The sequence below is a fragment of the Gorilla gorilla genome, chromosome 2, assembly GCF_029281585.2.
Source record: "Gorilla gorilla gorilla isolate KB3781 chromosome 2, NHGRI_mGorGor1-v2.1_pri, whole genome shotgun sequence".
Lineage (NCBI taxonomy): Eukaryota > Metazoa > Chordata > Mammalia > Primates > Hominidae > Gorilla > Gorilla gorilla.
The window spans coordinates 117,801,774-117,825,800 of NC_086017.1; the positions used below are offsets into that span (position 1 = coordinate 117,801,774).

Consider the following 24,027-nt stretch of genomic DNA (forward strand, 5'->3'; position numbering starts at 1 on the left):
GGAAGGGGGTGAATCCCCAGTGAAGCCCCACCTTCAGGCCACAACAGGCCTGAAGCTGGGGGCCAGGATGCCAGTCCTGCTGATGAGATGGGGAACTTATGGTGCTTTTTCCTGGGCCCTCCCATGGCTGCCCATGCAGTCAGCACATACTTCCTCCACTCTGAGGTCAATAAAAGCCCTGGGCTCAGCCAGAGCAGGACAGAGAGTGGAGAGAATAGAGATAGCTGATAGCAGAGAGGAACTACCTTCTGAACTGAGAGCTTCAGAGACCAGCAGAGGCATCAGAGCTACCAGCTGCAGAGAGGGGCTACCCTCTCCAGGGCCTCCACTGCTGAGAGCAGCAGACATTGGTAGTAACAGGGAGGAGCTACCCTCTGTAGGTCTCCTCTGAACTGTTCTAACACTTAATGAAGCTCCTCTTTGTCTTGTTGATCCTTCACTTGTCTGCATACCTCATTCTTTCTGGACATAGAACAAGAACTCAGGCAAAGGCACCACTAGCCATAGAGGTTTCCAGCCAGAAAAATTGACACCCCAAAGATCCCATAACATTTATACTTCCTGTCTCTCTATAAACTTATTCTTGGAACTCAACTGCCATACATGAGAAGCCTAAGACATGGACAGGCGATGTGTAGATACTCCAGTCACCAGCCTGCAGTGAACTGGAACTTAGGCATTCAGGTCATTTGAGCCTTCTCATGACTGCAATATCTATTTCTAACAGACTGCAACCATAGGAGAGATCCCAAGCAACAACCCAGCTAAGTCTAGTCAACACAGGAAACCATAATAAATAATAAATAATGTGTTGTTTTAAGCAACTACACTTTTTAGTGCGTTGTTATCCAGAAGTAGATAGTTGGTAATCACAGAAGAAACTTTGAGTAATTTAACTGACCTTTCAGAGATTAAGCTCTTGGTCATCACACCAGGTAAGCAGTTTAGACGAGCTAAAATTATGGCTGAAAAAAGGGAGAAAATCTAGAATGAACAATTGAGACAAGAGATGATAAATATCTCTAATGGTCTTGGACAAAGTGGCAGCATTAGGAACCGTAGTCTGTTCCATTAAGACTCCTGTATTAAATCTTATAAAAATTCCAGCTGGTTACTACCTTGAAGTATCAGAAACTGACTGAACTTAATGTGATACTATACTAGTCTGTTCTCACAAGAAATACTCAAGACTGGGTAGTTTACAAAGGAAAGAGGTTTAATTGACTCACAGTTCTGCTTGGCTGGGGAGGGCTCAGGAAACTTACAATCATGGCAGAAGACACTTCTTCACAGGGTGACAGGAGAGAGAATGAGTGCCAACAGGAGAAATGCCAGATGCTTATAAAACCCTCAGATCTCATTAGAACTCACTCACTATCAGGAGAACAGCTTGGGGGAAACAACCCCATGATTCAATTAACTCCCACCGGGTCCCTCCCATGACACATGGGGATTATGGGGATAACAATTCAAGATGAGATTTGGGTAGGGACACAGCCAAACCATGTCAGGTACATAAGGAGATATACCTACAGTGTAAGGAGTGAACCAGACGGCTCTGGGGTGGGTCCTTGGTCACATCCTATCAATGCACATATAATTTCATTATCAGTTGTAGTAGACAGTTCCAAGTGGCCTCAAATTTATATAATGCTGAAAAATGTGCATCTTTTTGCATTTTGCCTCAGAGTTTTCTCCAGCATTGTAGGAGCTTTCAAGTACTAACAACAAATGGCAGTGGTAAGGAGAAATTTAATGCACCTTAAGAGAAACCAACAAACAATGTGGAGTGGTAACCTGTGTATTAAGTACTCCAGTGTCCTATACTCCAGATGGAAAAATCTGGGAGGTAGTAGGTACACTTCTCAGAATATGCTGGAGGAATTGAGCCCAGTTGTCCATAGCAGCTACTTTGATAGAGCACCCTAACATTGCATTTTCTTTCTTAACAACCTCACTCTCACCACTCTCTCACTTCTGATTCCTGGGTCTAACACCAAAATAAACTACCTATACTTAAATTTTTGCTTAGGTCCTGCTTTCTTGAGGAACCCAAATTAAGACAGTGAGTTTGATATCTGCACTTTCAGAGCTCTTTGAGAATGACATGGAACCTAGATTTCCTTACCCAGACCAGTTATTACCAGGCATAAAAGAAAAATATATTTTGGGGCATGTGAAAATATATAAATATTACATCTCATGAAGATTTAGTTAAAAAAATTAAAGATTAAATCGAGAAAATTGTAAATTTTCCTGAGAAAAGAGCTCAAAATCCAGAACCAGCCCAGGAGTGCAAAGGTAAAAAAATTATGGATGATAATAGTATAGTACACCTAGCAAATATGTAGACAAAATTAGATAGAAGGTCAGAGGACTCCAAGAATGCTTTCAAAATGAAAGTAAGTGTCATGTAACATATACTATTATTATTATTAAGAAGCTGTGAGATATTTATAAAATACATTTACATAAATCTTTTATACATTTATTTGATCAAAAGTATATATTTTCTTCTGTCAAAAAGGAAAAATACAATAGGAAATTCTAGGGAAAGTGTTGAAACTTATACTCCAGATCTGAAGTAAGTAATACATGGTACAGCTTATTTTAATTTATCTTACTTTTTAAAAACTACATACACTAAAATTGATCTCTTTGATGTACAAGTCCATGAGTATTAAAACATGTTAATACCACCACGATCCATAGTTAAGGATACAATTTCCTCCACCTACAAATCTCCATCGTGCTGCCCCTTTGTAGTTGCACCATTTCCCCAACCCAAACCTCTGGCAACCACTCATTATTTCTTTTTTTTTTTTATTTGAGATACAGTCTCACTCTGTCACCCAGCCTGGAGTGTAGTGGCATGATCTCAGCTCACTGCAACCTCCCCCTCCCGGGTTCAAGCGATTCTTCTGCCTCAGCCTCCCGAGTAGCTGGGATTACAGGCACGCACTACCATGCCCAGCTAATTTTTGTATTTTTAGTAGAGCTGGGGTTTCACCATGTTGGCCAGCTGGTCTTGAACTTCTGACCTCAGATGATCTGCCCGCCTCGGCCTCCCAAAGCACTAGGATAACAAGCGTGAACCACTTCACCCAGCCTCACTCGTTATTTCATCTTCACTAGAGTTTTGCCTTTTGTAAGGCATCATATAATCAGTCATACAGTATGTAACCTTTTAAAACAACCTTCTTTAGCACAGCTTAATGCCTTAAATATTAATCCTTGTGTGTATCAATAGTTTATTACTTTTTATTGTTGAACATTATTATATGAATGTGTCATAATATATCTATCCACTCATTGAAGAAATTCAGTTTATGTTTTGGCAATTATAAAAAGAGCTGTTATAAATATTGTACATGAGCTTTTATATGAACATGTTTTTATTTCTCTAGAATAAATACCTGAGTGGGATTGCTTGATCATATATTAAGTGCATATTTATATTGTGACATGTTTGGTTTGTGACGTCTGCTTGGTTTTGTGACATCTGCTTGGTTTTCTTTTCCAGTCATTCTAATATACATTATCTCACTGTGGATTTAATTTGTATTTTTTTAATGGCTAATGATGTTGATCATCTTTTCATATGCTTGTTTCCATCTGTATATGCTCTTTGGTGAAGTGATGGTTTATGTTCCAATTTTTAAAACAGGATTGGTTGTTTTATTACCTTTTGAGTTTCGAGGGGTGTTTTTATATTCTATACTTAGTCCTTTGTCAGATAAGTGATTTCCAAGTATTTTTTTCTCACTTTGTAGCTTGTCCTTAATTATGACTTGATTTTGAAAAAGCATTAACATATAAGAATCTGAATACATATGCTCTGTCTCTTGCAACATCCTCATTCTCTTTGAGATGACATAGGACTACATGCATTTTCTGTGGGTCTAGTTATATTTATTCCTGTCATATATTCATATAATCATAATATTTTAACAACTTTTATTTATTTTCCATTTTAAAAACAACGTATAAGCAAAGGATTTTGAATTCCCTTAGTTATTCAATAGAATGTAAATATTACAAATAGAACAATTAAAAAGTAATGGTTTGGTATTACTTTTAAGAGCCAGACTAGACACTAGTTGGGAGTACCTACTTGCAGATAGGGGTTACCTGCTTCAGTTCACCTCTCTTCTGAGAGCTGTCTGGTTGCCCAATAAAGCTTTTCTCAGCCTCGCTCACCCTCCAGGTGTCCACATAACCTCATTCTTCCTGGATGCGGGATGAGAACTCGGGACCTGCTGAACAGCGGGAGTGAAAGGAGCTGTAACACTTTCCTGCCTGACTCACCGAGCTGCGGGCAGTGACACGCTCACAGACTGTGGGAGTGAAGAATAGTGATTCTCCTGGGGGCCCAGACCTTGGTGTTGCCTAAGCCAGAGCTGTAACACTATAGCCCTCCCACCCTCTGCCAGCAGTGGGTGGCCGCCCCACATAACAGGAAGCAGAGGCCGGGCCAGGCCAGTCCAGGAGATGCGGGCTGGAGCGGGGCCCCAGGACTGTGAAAGAGCTGTAAAAAACAGACTGAAACACAGCCCCCTGAAACACACCCTCCCTCTCACTGCGCTGCGGGCGGTGAGAAGGCGAGAAGAGCTGAGGCCCTTCTGTTAGCCCATACCTCAGGGCCCCTACCTTGAAATATTTCTGCTCTCAGGGCCCTAGCACTCTGGGCCTGTGATGGGGGTGGCAGCCTTAAAGATCTCCAAAATTCCTTCAGGGTCATTCTTCCACTGTCTTGATGAATGGCATCCGGGTTCCTTTTATCCATACTAATTTCCATATCACTTGGCCACATTCTTGCTATTCTCCCCAAAACAACCCTTTTCATTCTTTACATGGAAACATTTAGAATTTCCAAATCGTTAATTTCTGTTCCCTTTTTGATTATATATTCCATCTTTAATTTATTTCTCTCTTCTGCATTTTACTTTAAGACATTAATAGAAGCCACGCAGCAACCTGAACACTTTACACAGACATTCCTCCACAAATATCCAAGTTCACTGCTCTTAAATTCTGCCTTCCACAAAGCCCTAGGACACTGAGGCAACGCAGCCAAGTTCTTTGCAACTTTGTAACAAGGCTGTCCTTTCCTTTAGTTTTCAATATAGTATTTGTAATTTCCATCTAAGACCATCTCAGAATCTTTCCCTATTTCTACCAGCATTCTGATCATGACCACTTACATACACACTAAGAGGACTGAGGGTCTCACTGCAGCGCTCCTCTTCTGAGGCTAATCATCTCCTAAAGGCTCCACCTCTTAACGTTGTTGCACTGGGGATTAAGACTTAGCATGAATTTCAGAGGGAACACAAACATTCAAACCATAGCAATGATGGTAACTATCTTACCATTGAACCAAGTATTTGCTATTTTCATTTGAACTAACAGTTGGGGGGTAAATTTGTGAAGTGATGATGAAGGGTTAGGTGAGCAGTGGGGAAGAAAAAGGACACACTATTCAAGAGCAGGTGGCACCAACGCTTATAATCCTGAATATATGCATTTGCAAAACATGGCATTTTAGGGCCACTGTGAAACATCTGCCTGCAGCCATTTTGTTGTATTTAGTGAAAATCTGACTTCAAATGAATAGCCTCACTACAGGGCTACTTTACTCATTTCTCTAGTACAAGAATTTTGGCAGTTGGCAAAGTATAATCAAATTATCATGGGAAGAAACACAAAACTCCCAAATCTACTAAGGGTTCTAGAAAGCTGTGCAGTTTGAGAAGACTTCTGACCACTATCATCTATCGTTATATTATCTCATGGCAATAAATGGACCACTGGCCTAAACATTGGCAAAATGCCTAAAATATGTGAAACAAGAGAGAGAAGAGATAGGAGAACACACTTTTGGTAACTAGAGACCTTGAATTTTTTGTTGCTATTTTATTCTCCATGGGGAGGAAGTTGACTTAGTTATATTGGTTAAGATGTATTTAATTTTCAGCTATTTTCAAGCGTTTTCATTTGTTTTTAAATGTCCATAAATAAAATGCTATACATACTAGTACAGACTCATTCTAGTATTTTCAAACAGTTTCAAAGTTCAAGCGTTAACTGTTTTGTATTTTTCTTAATATAATTTTAGCAGATCTTTGCCCCCAAGCTTTTGTCAGCTAGCTGTGATAATGAATTGCTTTACACTTTAAAACTGGCAAACCTGTTATTAGCATTTCAAAAACAGATTATAGTAGGTTTTAGATTGTTTGCTTTTGTTTTAAAACTGCTGTATGAATGATTATAGTTAAAGACAATGACTCCCAACTAGAGAAAAGAAAAAAAACTCACATAAAGGAAAGATGTATTATGAACTAGCAGTGTTGACTTCAGTTATTTTTATCTTGCTTAAATACATAAAAACATACGACAGAATAAATCCCTCATGTGCCTAATTCTCTCCCAATCATAAAGCCAAGCATTTGTAGCAAATACTAAAAAATTTAAGAAAATAAAAATTCACAGTAACAGCATTCAATTAATGTGATGGATGATATTTTGCTAAACTAAATTAAAACTCTCAATATAAACACGGTACTGAATGCTACAGTGTAAGTTGGTGGAGGTTCAGCAAACTAATGGTGATGTGATGGCAGGACCACCTCACCACTTTTCTCTATTTAAGTGATCTTTTCCTTTGTGATAGCATCTGGCCTTTCCCTTGGTGCACATGTTGCATTTGCATTTTAAATCAGCCTCTGTTTTCCTCTTCTCAATCCACTATACATGGTACATTACTTTCCCTCAGTGCTCTTTCTTACTCTCAGATCCCAATATATTATATTCCTTAATAAATTGAAGTCTTAATCTATGAAAACATTTTCAATAGAAATTTATACCTATACATTTGTCTGTTAATGTTAAAAAGTCCAATATGAAAATTGTGCTAGAAAAGAAATGATTTTATCTTTTTGATATTAGGATCAAATGGTAGATATGCTTATAATAAAAATTCAAATATAAATATTGTAACAGATAGTAATCATTTTAATATTAGAAAATGTCAAGGTAATTGCTAATGCTAAGACATGTTTGCCAGTACATTAAAAGCTAAATGCTGTCAATTGTGTCAATTGCTTATTTCAAATAGAATCAAAAAACTAACACTAAATTAATGACTATATAGGATGTGTGGATCATCTAACATTTCCTGACAACACATATGTGAAATCTGATTTGAAAAACGCTAGATTAAACCAAATACCTTTTGGGGAAACAATGTAGTCCATGTATTACCTGGGGACGTGCCAACAGTTTGAAAAAAATACTACTTATAGTTTGTATTTAGTATAACATATCAGCTCCAAACAGGTTCTAAGTGTAATTTCAAACTCTTATTCTAATTCAAGAACTCTAAGTCTGAAAAGAACTTTCCCACATATGCAGAGTGACTATGTTGGAGCTTAGTACAATACATTTAAACTTATTCTGCAAGGGAGTTAAACACTGTCTTTCACGTTTTGTTGACACATGATCTCACAAAGGAAATTTTAAAACCAGTATAAGCTTAATATAATACAACAAATATGTGTGAAGTATACAAAATTAGAGTTTTAGAAGAGTTATGTATACATTTTGTCTCCATCATTTACTTGCTGTGCAATCTTAGGCCAACACAGAAGGTAATGATAATTAAATGAGTAAAGTAATATGCAGTATAAGGGATACTTTTTATATTCAGTTGTAAAACAATTTTAATTATTTCTTTTGATGATACACAATGGTGATATGATAATGTTATTTATAAGTTTTCAATTTAGGAAACTACAGCATGTGTTTTTCAGGAATGACATATCATCCATAGAGGACAAAAGAAGCCTTCTTCTGTCTTTACTGATTTCTATTTGGTTCCTTATCATATAGAATAATAGCATTTTGTACATTCTTAGAAAGAAAGATTAGTTTGCATTCACAATATTTACCTCCAGACTCAGTAAGCATTTGTTGAAAATCTTCTATGATTTATTCATTGTGATTAGTAATAACAACTACACAAAGAGGTTGAAAAGACCCAGTTATCATGGACCTTGCAGTTTAATAGGAAGATGTACATAAATATCCATCTAACCAGGCAGCATCTGATAGACATAATAAAATAAATAAAATATTCTATAGAAGAAAAGGGAGATAATTTCCAACTTTGGAATTCTTGGTAGCATCCATGCAAGATGTCTGTACCAAGCATTTAGTCTCTATCTTGACAAAAGTTACTTTCAATTTGTGGGGATGTAAACACATTGTAAAATGTATTTCATTTGGAAGAAATCAGAAGCCCAAGAAATTGAAAGGAGTGATTTTATGTTTAGAGAACAATAAATCATTTCATATGGCATGATTTTTGTCTTCAAAAGTGTTTTGTGAAAGATAATGGTTGAAAATAGTCTAGGGCCAAATCAAGTAAGAATTTGAATATTAATCTAAGAAAGTTATATTGTATGTAATATATAATATATAATACATTAAACTGTAGATTTTTAAAGAGAGGAAAGCCATGATCAAACATAGGAGTGGGACATATACAAAGATGAGAAAGACCAACAAGAAACATTACAGGGTCTGAGTTTCTGCTGGTCTGAGAATGATAGAAAAAAAATAATAGACAAAAACAGAATAAGTAGCAAGAATCTGTAGAATTTCCTGATTAATGGAATACAGGGTACAGAAAGGAAAATTTATTATGTAATTTTGAAGTCTGAACCTTAGGAAATGGTGGTAGTGTTACAAAGAGAGCAAAAAAAAAAAAAAAAGATAATGGCAATGGAAAACAGAAATTAGAAATTAGGGGAAATGATGAGCAAATGAGCACTGAGAGGCAGAAATAAAATTTGGTATTTATGAGATCATTGAGAAAATTTACAAGAACTGAGGTGAGAGCAGGAATTCAGAATGTAAAGAGTTTAAGAATGAAAGGAGACTATCATTTTCAGGTTAATTCATATTAGACAACATCAAAAACCTTCCCTATACAAAAATGTAAATATGGTGAATACATTTTAACAATCTTTTCCAATGTACATTTGTCCCTGCCAGAAAATAAGGGAAACTTTAAAGCCAAAAATGAAAAAGATGTTGAAAACCACTGTAAAAAGTGGGCATTTACTTGTAGCAAACTTAGGTCATTCATTATTCTGTGCTACTTATTGCCTTGCTTTCTAATCATTACAAAGAGGACAAGACATTTTGCCTTGAATCCACAAAGTTAACATTCCTAATTTAGACTGTAGCATAAAACACAAAAGGCTACATTCTCAGTAGTTAGGTTGATTAAAATAAAGGAAAATAATAAGGAAATATATTTGGATTGGTCCACACTCTGATTGTGTAGTGTCTTAGTCATTCGAGCTTCTATAACACAATACCATAGACTGGATGGCTTATATATTGATTTATTTGTCTATTTTTCCACAAATACCACTCTTTCTTGATTACTGTAGCTTGATAATAAGTCTTGAAGTAAGGTTGTGTCAGCCTTCCAACTTTCTCCTTCTCCTTCAACACTGTGTTGGCTATTTAGGGTCTTTTACCTTTCTATATAAATTTTAAAACCAGTTTTTCAATCCACACAATAATTTGCTGGGATTTTTACGGGGACTGCGCTGAATCTATAAGTCAAGCTGGGAAGAACTGACATCTTGACAATATAGAGTCATGAAAATGGAATGAAAGGCAAGGACATACAACATTATCAATATTCTCACAGAAAAGGGTAGTGGTCCAATCTACCATAGATAAACTCTCCTGTGGAAGTGAAATAGATGGACTACTCTATAACAAATTTTATGTGGTAAGAAAAACCTAGATAATAAAACCCAACATGGATACCAACACAAAGTTAAAGTGTAGTGCAATGTCTTACATGAAGACAAATGCAGGCATTCTAAATAAAATACTATCAAGTCAAATTCATGCGGCACAGAAATGCAAGATGGTTCATATCTAAGAACATAAATGTCTCTCCAATTATTTAGTTCTTCTTTTATTTTGTTCATCAGAGTGTTGTAACTTTCCTCATATAGATCTTGTACATACTTTGTTAAATTTATACCTAAAAATTTCATTTTGGGGCTGCTAATGTAAGTGGTATTGTGTTTTAATTTCAAATTCCAGTTGTTCATTTCTTATATACAGGAAATCAACTGAGTTTTATATATTAATCTCATATCTTGTAACTTTAGTATAATTGCTTATTAGGCCTAGGAGTTTTTTTCCTTCCCAATCAGTATATCTTTTATTTTGGTTTCCTTTCATATTGTATTAGCAAGCATTTTCAGTATGCTGTTGAAAAATACTGCTTAAACGGGACATTCTTGCCTTGTTCTTGGTTTTAGGGGGGAAATTTCTAGTTTCTTACTGTTGAGTATGATGTTAGTTCTAATATGCAGATATTCATTATCAAGTTAAGGAATTTCCCTTCTATTCCTAGTTTACTGAGAGTTTTTAATCATTAACGGGTATTGGATTTTGTCAAATGTTTCTTCTGCATCAATTGATACGATCGTGTGATTTTTTTTTCTCCTTTGGCCTTTTGATATGATGGATTATATGACTTGATATTTCTAAAGAAATGGAAGAAACTGGAAAGCAAGTGAATGTGTGAAAGAAGCCAATCTGAAAAGTCTATATACTGTATTCTAAATATATGATATTCTGGAAAAGAAAAAACGATGGAGACATTAAAAAAGATCAGTAGGTTGACAGGAGTTACAGAGGAAGCAGGGTTGAATAGGTGGAGAACAGAAAAATTTTTTAATGCAATGAAACTGCTCTCTGTGATATTATAATGGTGGATACATGTCATTGTTCATTTGTGCAAACATACATAATGTACAACATCAAGAGTCAATATTAACTATGGACTTTGGGTGATAATGATGTGTGTCAATGTAGGTTCAATGGCTGTATCAAATGTACCACTTTGGTGGGGGACTTTGTTAATGGTGGAGGGAGGCTATTCATGCATGTATAGGGGAAAGGGGTGAATGATAAAGCTTTCCTCCTTCTTTTCAATTTTTCTGTGAACTGAAAACTGTTCTAAAACGATAAAGTTTAAAAAAAGAATAATCACAAAGAAAGAAAAAGAAAATAAATATGAGTAGATAATGAAATTAAATAAATAATATGAAATGAAGAGTTGGCTTTTTGAAAAGACTAATAAAGGCTGGGCGTGGTGGCTCAAGCCTGTAATCCCAGCACTTTGGGAGGCTGAGGTGGGCAGATCACCTGAGGTCCGCAGTTTGAGACCAGCCCGGCCAACATGGTAAAACCCTGTCTCTACTAAAAATACAAAAATTAGCCAAGTGTGATGGCATGTGCCTGTAGTCCCAGCTACTCGGGAGGCTGAGGCAGGGGAATCACTTCAACCTGGAAGGTGAAGGTTGCAGTGAGCCGAGATTGTACCATTGCACTTCAGCTTGGGCGACAGAGAGAGACTCCATCTCAAAAAAAAAAAAAAAAAAAAAAAAATCTAATAAAATAAACAAAGCAAAGCATAGCAAGATTAATAAAGAACAAACCAAAGGAAGAAATAATCATTTGAAATTTTTAAATAGGGAGAATATGTAAAGGCAGCAGAAATTTAAAAATGAGTAGAATTTTATATCAACTTTAGGACAAAGATATAGACAAAATGGAGAGTTTTCTAGACAACTATAAATTTATTCAAAGTGGTTCAGAAATAAATTTTTAAGACCCACATTGACCTACAATTATTAAACGAATTAATATCTTTTTAAAAATCTCATTTAAAAGAGAAAAATAATTTTGTAGGTGATTTCTATCAGACATTAAAGAAAAATGTAATTTTAATTTTTGATGATGTGTCAGTTCATTTATGCTATAGTTGCAAAAAATCTCAAATGTGTCAGTGATCTGCAACAACAAAGATTTATTTCTCATATAAATTGTGTATCCAATCCCAACGCTAATGCACGAGGGATACTCTCAGGGACAGAGAGAGTGTAAGTCAAATAACAACAGGTAAGGACACGTAATCAATATACTCACAAGGAAAAGTGGTAGTCCAATCTACCAGATGAACTCTTCCATGGAGGAGAAATAGATGGACTACTCTATAACATATTTTATGGGGTGAGAAAAACCTAGAAAGAAAATACCAACATGAACACGGACGCAAGGTTAAGTTGTAGTGCAATATCCTTCAAGAAGACACATGCAGACATTCTAAATAAAATATTATCAAGTCAAATGCATGCAATACAGAAATTCAGGATGGTTTATCACGACAAAATATATTAATATAATCAATAAAACTAATAGATAAAAAGAAAAAAGTGTATCTCAGTAACAGAAAAAGACTTTCTTAAAATTCACTGCTCATTTATGATTAAAAACTCTAGGAATCTAGGAATAGAAAGTTCTTGAACCAGATATATCAAAAGAATAAAGAAACATTACACTTAATAATGAAATATTAGGTATAATATCTTTAAAATCAGAAACAAAACAAAGGTACTTATCAGTCTTTTTTTAAATTGTTTTATGGATCTAGCCAGCAAGCACAGCATGAAATAAATAATAGGAAATTTCTAAAGCAAGAAACAAATCTGGCATTATTTGCCAGAATATGATGCTCTACATAACAAAATCAAGAGACTTAACAATTATTATAACCAATAATTTTAGCAAGATTGCTTTATAACAGACCAACAAACAAAATTAGTTTAATGTCAATACTTCAGCAACAAACTGGTCCATAAAATAAATTTTTAAAGTATTTAATTCAGAATAACTTCCAAAAGTAAAAATTATCTTGAAATAAATTTAAAAAATGGGTGTCATAATGATGCACAGCATTTAACATATTTTATTGAAGAAAAATTAAAGATGTAAATAAGTAGAGATAATTTCAAAGACATGGAAATTCAATATTGTGAAGATGGCAGTTTCCTCAAAATTAATCTATGCATTCAACATAACTCAAACGATGTTTCACCAATGTTTTGTTTTGTTTTCATTTTTTATAGTATAGCAAGCTCATTATAAAATTAGCATGGAAAACAAATTTCTAAGAGTCATAATGACAGTTTTAGAGAACATGGTAAATTACATGGGTATTGAGTAAGCAGGTAACAGTACCTGCCACATGTGTTTGCCAGATTAGATGAAGGATTTCTACAAATCAATAAAGAAAAATAAAAATTAATCTAGTATAAAATGTCAAAAGATATGAACAGGCAGTAGATAAAAAAGGTAAATAAACTGGTAAATATTAAATGTGAATAGATGCTCAATCTCAGTAGCAAAGAGGGAAGTGCAAATGAAAACTAACTTTAGATATTACTTCAAATCTCTGAAAATAGTGTTTTGATAAGAATAATAAATAAGATTTTTTTTATTCCACTGGGGAAGGCAACTACTAAGAGCATTTAGCAATATCTAGCAAATCTGATGAGTTTATTATACCTGCTACTCAGAAAGCACGTTTATAGCTATATGGAGCAAAGAAATGATCATACACTTTCATAAGGAGACACTTTTAAAATAGCAACAATAGAAAAATATATTAACAACTTAAATGTTTATCAAAAGAACAGGTAAATAAAATTTGACATTATCATATATCATAAGTTAAATGACAGTGAAAATGAATTCTTAGCAACTGAAAATTCATTATGGATAAATCACAAATATGTTAGGCAAAGACCTATATACTCAGTGATTTCATTTATATAGAAATGGAAACATTCAAAATGAGTCTATATACTACATAGGAATACATACACATTTAGCAAAAATGTAAAGAAATAAATGAGATTGATAAATATTAAAATTGTATTAATAGTTTCTTTCATGCGCGTCCCTGTGAAGAGACCACCAAACAGGCTTTGTGTGAGCAATAATGCTTTTAATCACCTGGGTGCAGGCAGGCTGAGTCCGAAAAGAGTCAGCGAAGGGAGATAGGGGTGGGGCTGTTTTATAGGATTTGGGTAGGTAAAGGAAAAAGGGGGGTTGTTCTCTGGCGGGCAGGAGTGGGGGTCACAAGGTGCTCAGTAGGGGAGCTTTTGAGCCAGGATGAGCCAGGAGAAGGAATTTCACAAGATAATGTCATCAGTTAAGGCAGGAACAGGCCATTTTCACTTCCTTTGTGGTAGAATGTCATCAGTTAAGGCAGGAACCGGCCATCTGGATGTGTATGTGCAGGTCACAGGGGATATGATGGCTTAGCTTGGGCTCAGAGGCGTGACAGTTTCCTCTACAGGAAAAAATTGATTATTTTACTTCTTAAATAGTGGGAATATGCATATTCTATTTATCTGTCTATCCTTTATGTAATTCTGCATGTCTGCAATGTTTCATAATGATTTAAATAATAAATGGAAATTTGGTAAGTATCTTTACATGAAGTTCTAAGTGAAAAAGAAAGTGAGAACAAAATTTGTGGAACAGTGAAAACAATGGATTACTTGACCTCAAAACCAGTTTCACTCTCACCTCTGCCTCTGCCTCTGCCTCTGACTCTGACTAGCCTGTTTTGAAAACTTGATAACATTTTTCACCTCTTCAGGCATGTTTGAAAGGAGAGCAAGATCCAAGTATAGGCAAAGACTTTAACTTTTGATATAAGAAAATATTCTTCTAAGTTAGGAAAAAAACGACATAATTTTGATGAATATAGTTTGAACTGCCCAGCATAATATTTTAACTTTCTTTTTTTTTTCTTTTTTTTTTTTTATTATACTTTAAGTTTTAGGGTACATGTGCACATTGTGCAGGTTAGTTACATATGTATACATGTGCCATTCTGGTGCGCTGCACCCACTTACTCGTCATCTAGCAACTTTCTGACTAGAAAACACAATGAGACTATGCCATAAATAAATGGTTGTGTTTAAGTGTTATTTTCATTATGCTACAGTGAACTTCGTGTGTGATTATTCTTTCTCATTTTTTAGGCCTGCACTATGTACTGCTAAGTCAATTTGTGGATTTAAGTAGCAGGTCAATTCTATCAAATGCTGCTGGGTCACTGAGTAAATTGAGGACAATGGCAACAGGAAAGCTACCTCTGACCTTGACAAAGCAATTTCAATGGAGTAGGTAGGTGAAATAGGAAGCAAAGCTAAAGAAGCATTGAAAAGTAAAAGGAAAGTGAATGAAAAGAGATGATACGTGGAAGCAGTTTAGGGATGAAGAAGAAGAAAATATAAGCTGGTAGCTGGAGAGCAATGAGGGATTCAGGGACGTTTTCTTGTTTTGTATTTAATGGAAATAGAAGAGGATGCTTTTATGCTGATTCAGTAGAAAGAGAAAAGTTGATGATGTGGATGTTCCACAACTGCTTCAGATTCAACACTTCCAGTATTCAATTACTCATCATCCCACTTCTCTCCCCTCCCTTCAATCTGTCTATCCTGATTTCATCCCCAAATCAATGTATAGATGCTCCACCTACAGTCTCCTAAGCCAAAAGTCACCACAGAGTGCCTCTTCTCTAGCATTTTCCATTTGCAGTCCATCACTAAGTGCTACAAAATTTACCTTCTAAATTAAAAACAGTCTTCTCCTTTTCCACATTAGGCCCTTCCTAGTGCAAATGTACTGATTTAGGCAATCACTCTCTCTCAGATGCATACATTTTATGGCTTCTATTTGATCTCCACCTCTAGTGATACTCTGTAAAATCTACCTTCTATGTTGTGCCAAATCACTCTCCAACACACATGTCAATCACCTGCTTAAAATCCTCTTATGGTTTCCCAACAACCAACCCTAATCTCTAAGCTTAAAATTTTGGGACATTCTATGAGTAGTCTTCAGCAATAGTTCTACTTATATATCCCGGCACACCCTACACTGTTTCAAACCTCCAACTAACTCTTGGCTAAAACTGCCCCCATTTGACCTTCTTGCTATTTTTTAAAAATTCAGGTCAACAATCATCTCCCCCTGGAAGTTTCTGCCTTCTCAGCGTCATCATCCTGAACCCTTTTTCTGTGCTTCTATGGTAGGCACAATCCTAATATGATCCCACAAGATTTTCTGCCTAATTCCCAGGACTGTGAATATGATAAGAATTCATTCAGATTATGTTAATTAATATAAGTAATTTTGCAAATGTAGTTAAAGTTACTAATTAGTTGACTGTGAGTTAATAAAAGAAGAGATTATCTAGGTGGGACATAATCCAGTCACATGAGCCCTTTAAATAGCAAAGAGTTTTCTCTTGCTGGTGGCAGAAGAGGAAGTCAGTGAGAGTCCAAGAATGGGAAGGATTCAAAGCATCATTGCTGACTTAAAGAAATGGCATGGGACCACATGATAAAGAACAGGGCGGGCCTCTAGAAGCCAGAGTGACCCCCAGCTGACAGCCAACAAGGAAACAGAAACCTCAGGCCTACTGTACCATCACAAGGAACTAGATCCTGCGAGAAACTTGAATGAGCTGGGAAGTGGATTCTCTCCCAGACCTTCCAGATAAGAGCCCAGACTGGCTGATACCTTGATTTTTGGCCTTGTGAGACCCTAAGAAGACACTTCAATCAAGCTTGCTGAGACATATAACTTACAGAACTCCAAGATACTACATACGTGCTGTTTTAAGGTGCTCAGTTTCTGGTGATTTGTCACAAAGCAATTGAAGACCAGTACAACTCCATAGCTTCATAATTATGTTGACTCCTTTGTACTTTATGCTTATAGTGGGTGCTTGCTTCCCAATTAGTTTGTGAGCTTTTTAGGATAGAAAACATGTGTTAAGTGACGTTTGTATTCCCAGCATGTATTAATAGCACAGTACTTGGCCCAACACATTTGAGGGGGATTACTGTCAATTGAGTCCATCGGAAGAAAACATTGAGATAGAGTTTTGACTGGAGTGCAAGGAGCTCATGGGGGGCAGGGAGGATAGAGGTAACATCCGTGAAAGATAAAAAGCAGAAGAAGCTGAACTGACCATTGAAAGCTTTCAGCCTGTAATACAGATCTACAACCAGAGCAATGAGTCTGGAGCTCCAGAACAATGAGTACCCATGAGAGGAGTCCCATGTCGGGCAGAAATGGCCAGGTCTAGAGTATCCCCATCCAGTAATTGGCTGGGGGCTGCCCAGAAAGATCATTGTCTTGGCTTGAAAGCTGAGGTGAATCCTGAAGGTGCTAACAGCTGGAAGCTGTCAGCTAACTGCACTTCTTTCAGGTGAATATGCAAGTTCTTCCTGGAAGAAAAATCTAAGCAGCACACATCGACAGCCGCCACCGTAAAAAACATCACTATCTCTTAGGAACATAATGTAAGCTCTATTCATCAAAGACGAACTATAATGTTTTCTTCCAGAAAGAATACAATGAAGAAAAGACTCCAAAATGATAATATCATGCCTCTAAAATTTAGTTAAGAATCTCACTATTTTACAGCAAAAGTTGTAATGATTATACAAGCTTTGATATTGATGGTTGTGTTTCTTCCAAAGCAGAGAATTATTAGTCAATTATAACTTTCTCAAGGTTTTGGCAAAGAAAAATATTTTTACCTCAAGGGCGTATGTTCAGCACAGTGAAAAATGTGTTTTAGTAAACACCAATGATTACTTTTAAAAGAGTTTGGTTTTCTTAGTGTCATTCAAATGAAAATTTAAAAAGAAAACCCTATTTTCTTAGATTGCTCTGTCTGAATTCATGTATCTTTGTTCTTGAGGCTGTATTTCTCATTTATTTTAACAACTCTATGTGGAATTGAATAGGTGTGAATTCTGAGCAAAACTATTCAAAGCTTCCATTATCATTTCACAAGTGTCACAAATAATTATAAGTTGTTCTTTCGTTTTTAAAGGAGAAGTTTGGCAATGTACTAAAGGAAGCATTATCTTCAAAGACTCCTGCCAAAACTTGTTCTTTGATGACTCTCATATTTGAGAGTATTGACATCATATCACTGGAAAATATGATAACTAAGGATACATTTTCCCCAAACCTCCTGTATTGTTTTATGCATGTGAATGTAAAAATTCCCACTACAAATTGTTCCCAGAAATATAGTGTTGGACTTAATTATAACAAATGACATTTTCACAATCATGAGCCTGAATGAGACTTAATGTCTTCTGATGTCTTCAGTGATATTGGTTTCCTGCCACCAACATCTCCCAAACTAACTTCTGGCTTGGGGTTTGGAAGAGATCCTAATTGCTATATTGAGGTTTAGTTCTATCATATTGGGCTTAAATACATGACCATAAAGTTTTAGTGGCATTTTAGAAATTAACACAATTTTTAGAGGTATAACAAATCTGAGGAAATTTTACCTTTAATTGCATTTACCAGAACTCATTCTAATTCTGGCTTCAATTTGCTGTTTCCTTACAAATCAGCAAAATAAAATATATCCACTTAAAGGAAAATGTACCAATTTTCCACATTCATCTTCAATAGTAGAGACAGAAGCCAACATCTCTGCGAGAAGACTACAGTCGTCCTTCTATCTGCCACATTTTCCTTGTATTTTTACTCTCCACACTTGGATGACTACATCAGTATTCTGTTGGCTCAAATTTTAACACCTCCTCATGTGTGCTCACTCTCAGCTTATGGTCTTATTTTCTGTCATTTAGAAGAACAAGGCCATCAGAAGTTTTTTACATGCTCCCATTTCCGTTTCTGCAACCTGCCTACATTTGAACCCTTATATGTACGCTTCCATTCCCATTGCCATTAAAGGAACTGCCTTCCCTCCCATTGCCATAGATGAACCGCCTTATCTCCTCTATAAGCCAAATCTCCCACCGATGTTCTGGTTCCCCTCCCCTCTCATTTCCTTAAGGATGGAGCTTCAGCAATGCTCTCCTTTCTTCTGCCATAAATTTCACTCCCAACTAAATTATCCACATCAGTATAGAAATGTGATGTTTTATCTTCCTTTCAAGAGAAACAACTTCCTAAAAGCATATAGAATATTGCTGTTTACTAGAATATAGCATATCTCTGTCTACTTTCTCTCTTCTCTTCCTCACCAATCAAGCTTTTGTTTCTACTACACTGAAACAGCTCTGGTGAAGGGCATCAACAATCAATTTTCAGTTCTCATCTTAACCTATAAACAGAATTTGTCATAGTTGATATTTTCTCAAATGCCTTCTTCACCTATCTTCTAGGTCTCCCTCTTCCTTGGTTCTCCTCTCATCACATTAGCTGCCTTATCTCAGTCTCTTGCTGTTTTCTCCCCATCTTATATATTTCTAATGTTGGAGTACTCAGGTTCAAGTCCCGGGATAGTATTTCTTTTTCTATCTATACACTTACTAAAATATCTCAGCTACTCTCAAAGCTACAATATTATCTATATTCAGAGGATCTCCATATTGTATCTTATGTCTAGATCTCTCAGAAAACTTTGGAATGTTTTGTCCAGCTGCTTACTCCCCATCTACAGTTGGATGTTTAATGGGTATTTCAAATTTGCCATGTACAAACTGAATCTTGGCCTTCTCCCTTCATGAAAATTGATCTTTTAAAACCCCCAATTCAGTCCCTGGCAACCTCATTTTTCTACTTGCAGCTAAAAATCTTAATTTTGTTACTTCTTGTTTTTATACTCCCCATCAATCTGTCATCAAACCCTGTTGACTTAACTTCAATTATATTCAGAATCTGCAATTTTTTACGACCTCCATTGCTACTACCCTAGTGCAAAGCTACCATCATTCCTCCCCTGAGTTTTTACAGCACTCTTGACTAGTCACTTGCTTCCAGCCTTGAACCTCCACAGCTTATTCTTAACCTAAGCAACACCATATTTCTTCTCTGGTCAAAACCCTAGAAGAGTTTCCCATCTCACATGTACCATTCAGGGTTCTCCAGAACATTGAACCAGTAGGAGATGATAGATAGATAGATAGATAGATAGATAGATAGATAGATAGATAGATAGATGATAGATAGATAGATAGATAGATAGATAGATAGATAGATAGATAGATAGATAATACAGAGAGAGAGACTTTAAGGAATTGGCTCATGTGATTATGGGGGCTGGTAAGTCTGAAATCTAAAGGACACTCTGATGCGCTAGAAATCAGGCAAAAGTCAATGTTGTAGTTTTGAGCCAGAATTTCTTCACCTCCAGGAAATCTCAATTTTTGCTCTTAAGGCCTTTTCATCCTGGAGACCCACCATATTGATACGGACAGGAAATGGAAATACTGGGTAAAAGAGGGCAGTTCCCCAGCAAAGGCCTTGCCCCTAAGCCTGGAAACCCACAGCCCTAAATGGGAACAAGCATTCCTGTTTTCATGACTGAATGTTGCCCTTTGGCCCACCACACTTACCTATCCTGTACCCATATAAACCCCACACTCCAGGGTCCATGAGCAGACGAGCAGATGAACAGATGTACAGAAGAGCAGAGAGGCAGAGAAGCAGCTCAGCAGAGAAGGAGAGAAGAGTCTGAACGTCGAGAGGAGTTCAGCTGGAGACAGTCAGAGAGGAGGTCAGCTGTGGAACAGCCAAACTCCAGAGGAAGATCAACTTCCCACCCCATCCCCTTTCCAGTTCCCCACCCATCCCATTAAGAGCCAACTCCATCATCCAATAAAATCCCCATATTCACTATCTTTCAAGTCCATGTGTGACCTGATTCTTCCTGGACACCAGACAAGAACCCAGGTACCAAGAGGGCACTGGTTAACACTTAAGCCATCTGTGGATGGCAGAGATGAAAGAACATGGTAGCACACCTACTGGGGCTTTGAGAGTCACATACCCACATCCCTAGATGCCACCATAGGGCTGGACCCCAGACACATTTGCCCTGGCTCCTGCACCTGCCCATTTGCATGCTACCCCTCCTGTAAGGGGTTTGAGCAGTGGCGGCCAAACAGATGAGCAACACTTCTGTCACACATCCTGAGAGGGGAGTCAGGGAGCAGAGAACTCTCCTGTTTCAGTATGATCAAGGATAATCTCCTGTACTTAAAGTCAGCTGATTGTAGATGTTAATCACATCTAGAATAACTCCACAATAGCACCTAGATTAGTGTTTCATTAAATAATTAGATACTATAGCCTGCTCAAATTGACACATAAAACAAAGCATCACATCAAACAAAGCCCCAAATTTCCTTAAAATTGCCTATAAAGTTCCATATAATCTAGCTCTGTGTTATCTCTGTCTCCATCTCTTGTCATTCTTCATATTCACTCTGGTCCAGTTACACTGTTCTCCCTGCAATTGCTCAAATTTACTAAGTAGGTTTTTTTCTTTAGAAACTTTTGTTTTTCTTTCTGAAATATATATTCCCTAAAGGCCTCAACTTGCTCAGATTTTGCTCAAAATCTCCCTTCTTCCCTTTACGACTTTATCACCCTTCATAACACTCATCACAATCTGACATGTAACATATTTACACGCTTCTGTGTTCATTGTCTATCTCTTTCCACTAGGATCTAAGCTTTAGGAGGGCAGGGATCTTTGTCTATTATGCTCACAGGGAACAGTGAAACATAATGATCTGCTCAATTAATGCATGTTTTTAAAGATATCACAAAGATTTCTATGCTTACACTGAAGTATTTCCAGTAAGTGTAGTCTAAGGGCTTTGGATTGTAGATTTTAAAGCCTGAGCTCTAATGGCAGCTCTGCCACTCACCTTACTTCCTCTTTGGTAGGTCACTTAACTACTTCAGTGTACAGAGTTCTCCAACTGTGGAACAAGCATACTGAATGAGGTTCTCATCAATTTAAAAATCCCATCTTGTTCCTTTTCTCTATATCTTACTTTATTTAAATAGGACCTCACATTATACTACAAATGATATTACAGTGACATTGTAAATATATACAAGTTATAATACAGGGATATTACAGGTCAACAGGTTGAAAAGCCTACACATTACCTAACTATTAAAAAGTATAGTATAAACTATTACCTCCTAATTGAGGAGGTATAAATGAAAACCAACATGGTGCTTGTTTTATTTATGCCAACAAATTAAGAATGTCTTTTCAGATGTTACCCAACCTCATTCCAATGTTATAAACACATGTCCATATATTATTTATAATGCCTTACACACCTGGAGGGCCAACTATGGATTTCAGAAGCTCAAAGGTCCATCTCTTCATAAAGACACCACTTTTTCTTCCTCCATACTTGAGAACACTCTGTTCTCTGTGAAATGTAATGTAAAAAATGTTGTCATTCTGGTTTAGAGCTCTAAAATGGGGTCAAGAAACCATTCTAGGAAGACCACCTGCATGATCTGCAACCTTGTAAAGCAGTGTTGTAGGAAGAAACCAGTTCTTGTCACATGACCAGGAAAGATTAGGCTCGCAGACACACAGAAGGGTGAGGAGTGGAGTTTATCAAGTGAAAAGGAAGAAGGAAATACAACTCAGCAAAGTGAGATGGAGTCCTGCTAACAGGCTCTCCACTTCAATGGATTAAATTCCAAGTTACTATCCAGGAACAGGAGAGGCCAGGCTCCTCCCCACTGCAAATGTCAGGAATTTCCTGAGGCTCCACCCCATCCTCACAGTGTGCAGGCTAGTTGGCGATTCTCTGGGGACCCCTTTTTACTTGGTTGTCTCAGCAGGAGCTTGTCTTAAACCTTTGAAGTGGGCCAAACTGCCATGACCACAACATCCTGGAAAACGGCTGACTTTTGCCACTGCTGCAACTCCTGAGCAGTGACAACCAATGAACTATGGAGTCAGGTATTATTTTGATAATTCTTTCAAAATAACTTATGCGATCACTTTTAGCACTGTGTTAAAAGTTCCCATTCTCCTTCCTTTCTTTGGGACACAACTTGCCTTCTAGTTGCATCTGGTCTCCTGAATTGCAATTCCTAAGACCCCAGTAAACACCCTGTCTTATTGCTTTGCACTCTGGTCTCCTTGGTAACATCTCCTTGATGTCTATATAATCTTTTTTCATAGTTTATTTTCCCCTCTTCATGGTTCCTGAATGCTTATTATCTTTATGAAGTAAAGCAGCAATTGCACCTTGTTTGATGGTACCCCAAAGCCCTATGAATCCAATCTACAGGGCTCTTTAGGTTTTCCTACTTTACGGGAAGTAATGACTAGGGTCACTAATTGGCACTTTCAGCAATCTTCAGTGACCCACTTTCTATTTCTTCTCTCTTTCACTTCAAGACAGAAGTGTGAGTATTCATTGTCCATAAGACTTTAAATCCATGTAGTCAATACTTTACAACCCTTAACCACAATCAATATTAGAGACTTGTACAACACTGCAGTGCATTTTCTCTTGCCCAGAAGCCTTCATTTCCTATGAGAGAGAGAAAACGATGAATCCTGTATAATCAATATTTAAGATGTTGAGTTTCTCTAAACCTTTCAGCTCTAGGAAAGGAACCAAGTCAGTTATAACCATCATATAAATTTTTACAGGGTTTTGCTTTCTGTGGCTTAATAATAAATTAAATTTCTAAAATATCTAGGATGAAAAGACTCATAGCTAAAATTCAAAAGTTCAGCTTTGTTCTGACTGCAATCATAGGCACAAGTAAATTAGTGCTAATGCAGAAGAAATGCATGGAGACCAATTAGACGGAAAAATCTAAGAAAGAACATAGCCACAAAAGACTTTAATTGAAGTTAATCTCACAGTAGAGAAAATGGTTACGTGGCAAGGCAAATTGAAATACTCATTAAAAATGCAACTGTGCTTGACAAGGGAATCTTGGCCTTTCTGGAAATTTAGACCAGTCCTTTGAACTCTGACCACTATATCTCCATAATACCACAAAAAACAAACAAACAAAAAAACAAAACAAAAAGAAAAAATTGCCTCTTTTAAGATTGAAAACATACATTGTTAATTCTAGGTTCCCAATTTTACCCTTTGAACTTACATAGAATTAGTCAAACTAAGGCTCCAGAGAAACAGTTTTCAATGTTGAAAACTAATTCAACGTTGTTTCTAGTGCTTCAAATCCCTGAACAATTTTGCAAAATATAGGCCATATTTGGATGCCTGCTAAGGTCAAGTCCCCATCCTAGATGCATTACATATGTTATCTCAA

The 24,027-nt window shown here is 36.6% G+C and overlaps 1 long non-coding RNA gene across 2 annotated transcripts in view; it reads right to left on the reverse strand.

Annotated features, from left to right (window-relative positions):
- The window catches only part of LOC109026206 (uncharacterized), a 235,948-nt gene that overhangs the window by 100,041 nt on the left and 111,880 nt on the right, over positions 1-24,027 (reverse strand). Inside the window, exon 1 of one of the 2 annotated variants that reach the window (XR_008678568.2) lies at positions 12,031-12,289. The exons of the other annotated variant lie outside the window; for it this stretch is intronic. This is a non-coding gene — a long non-coding RNA (uncharacterized lncRNA). Of the gene's footprint in view, positions 1-12,030; positions 12,290-24,027 lie in introns of those variants that run through there. 2 annotated transcript variants of the gene reach the window in all.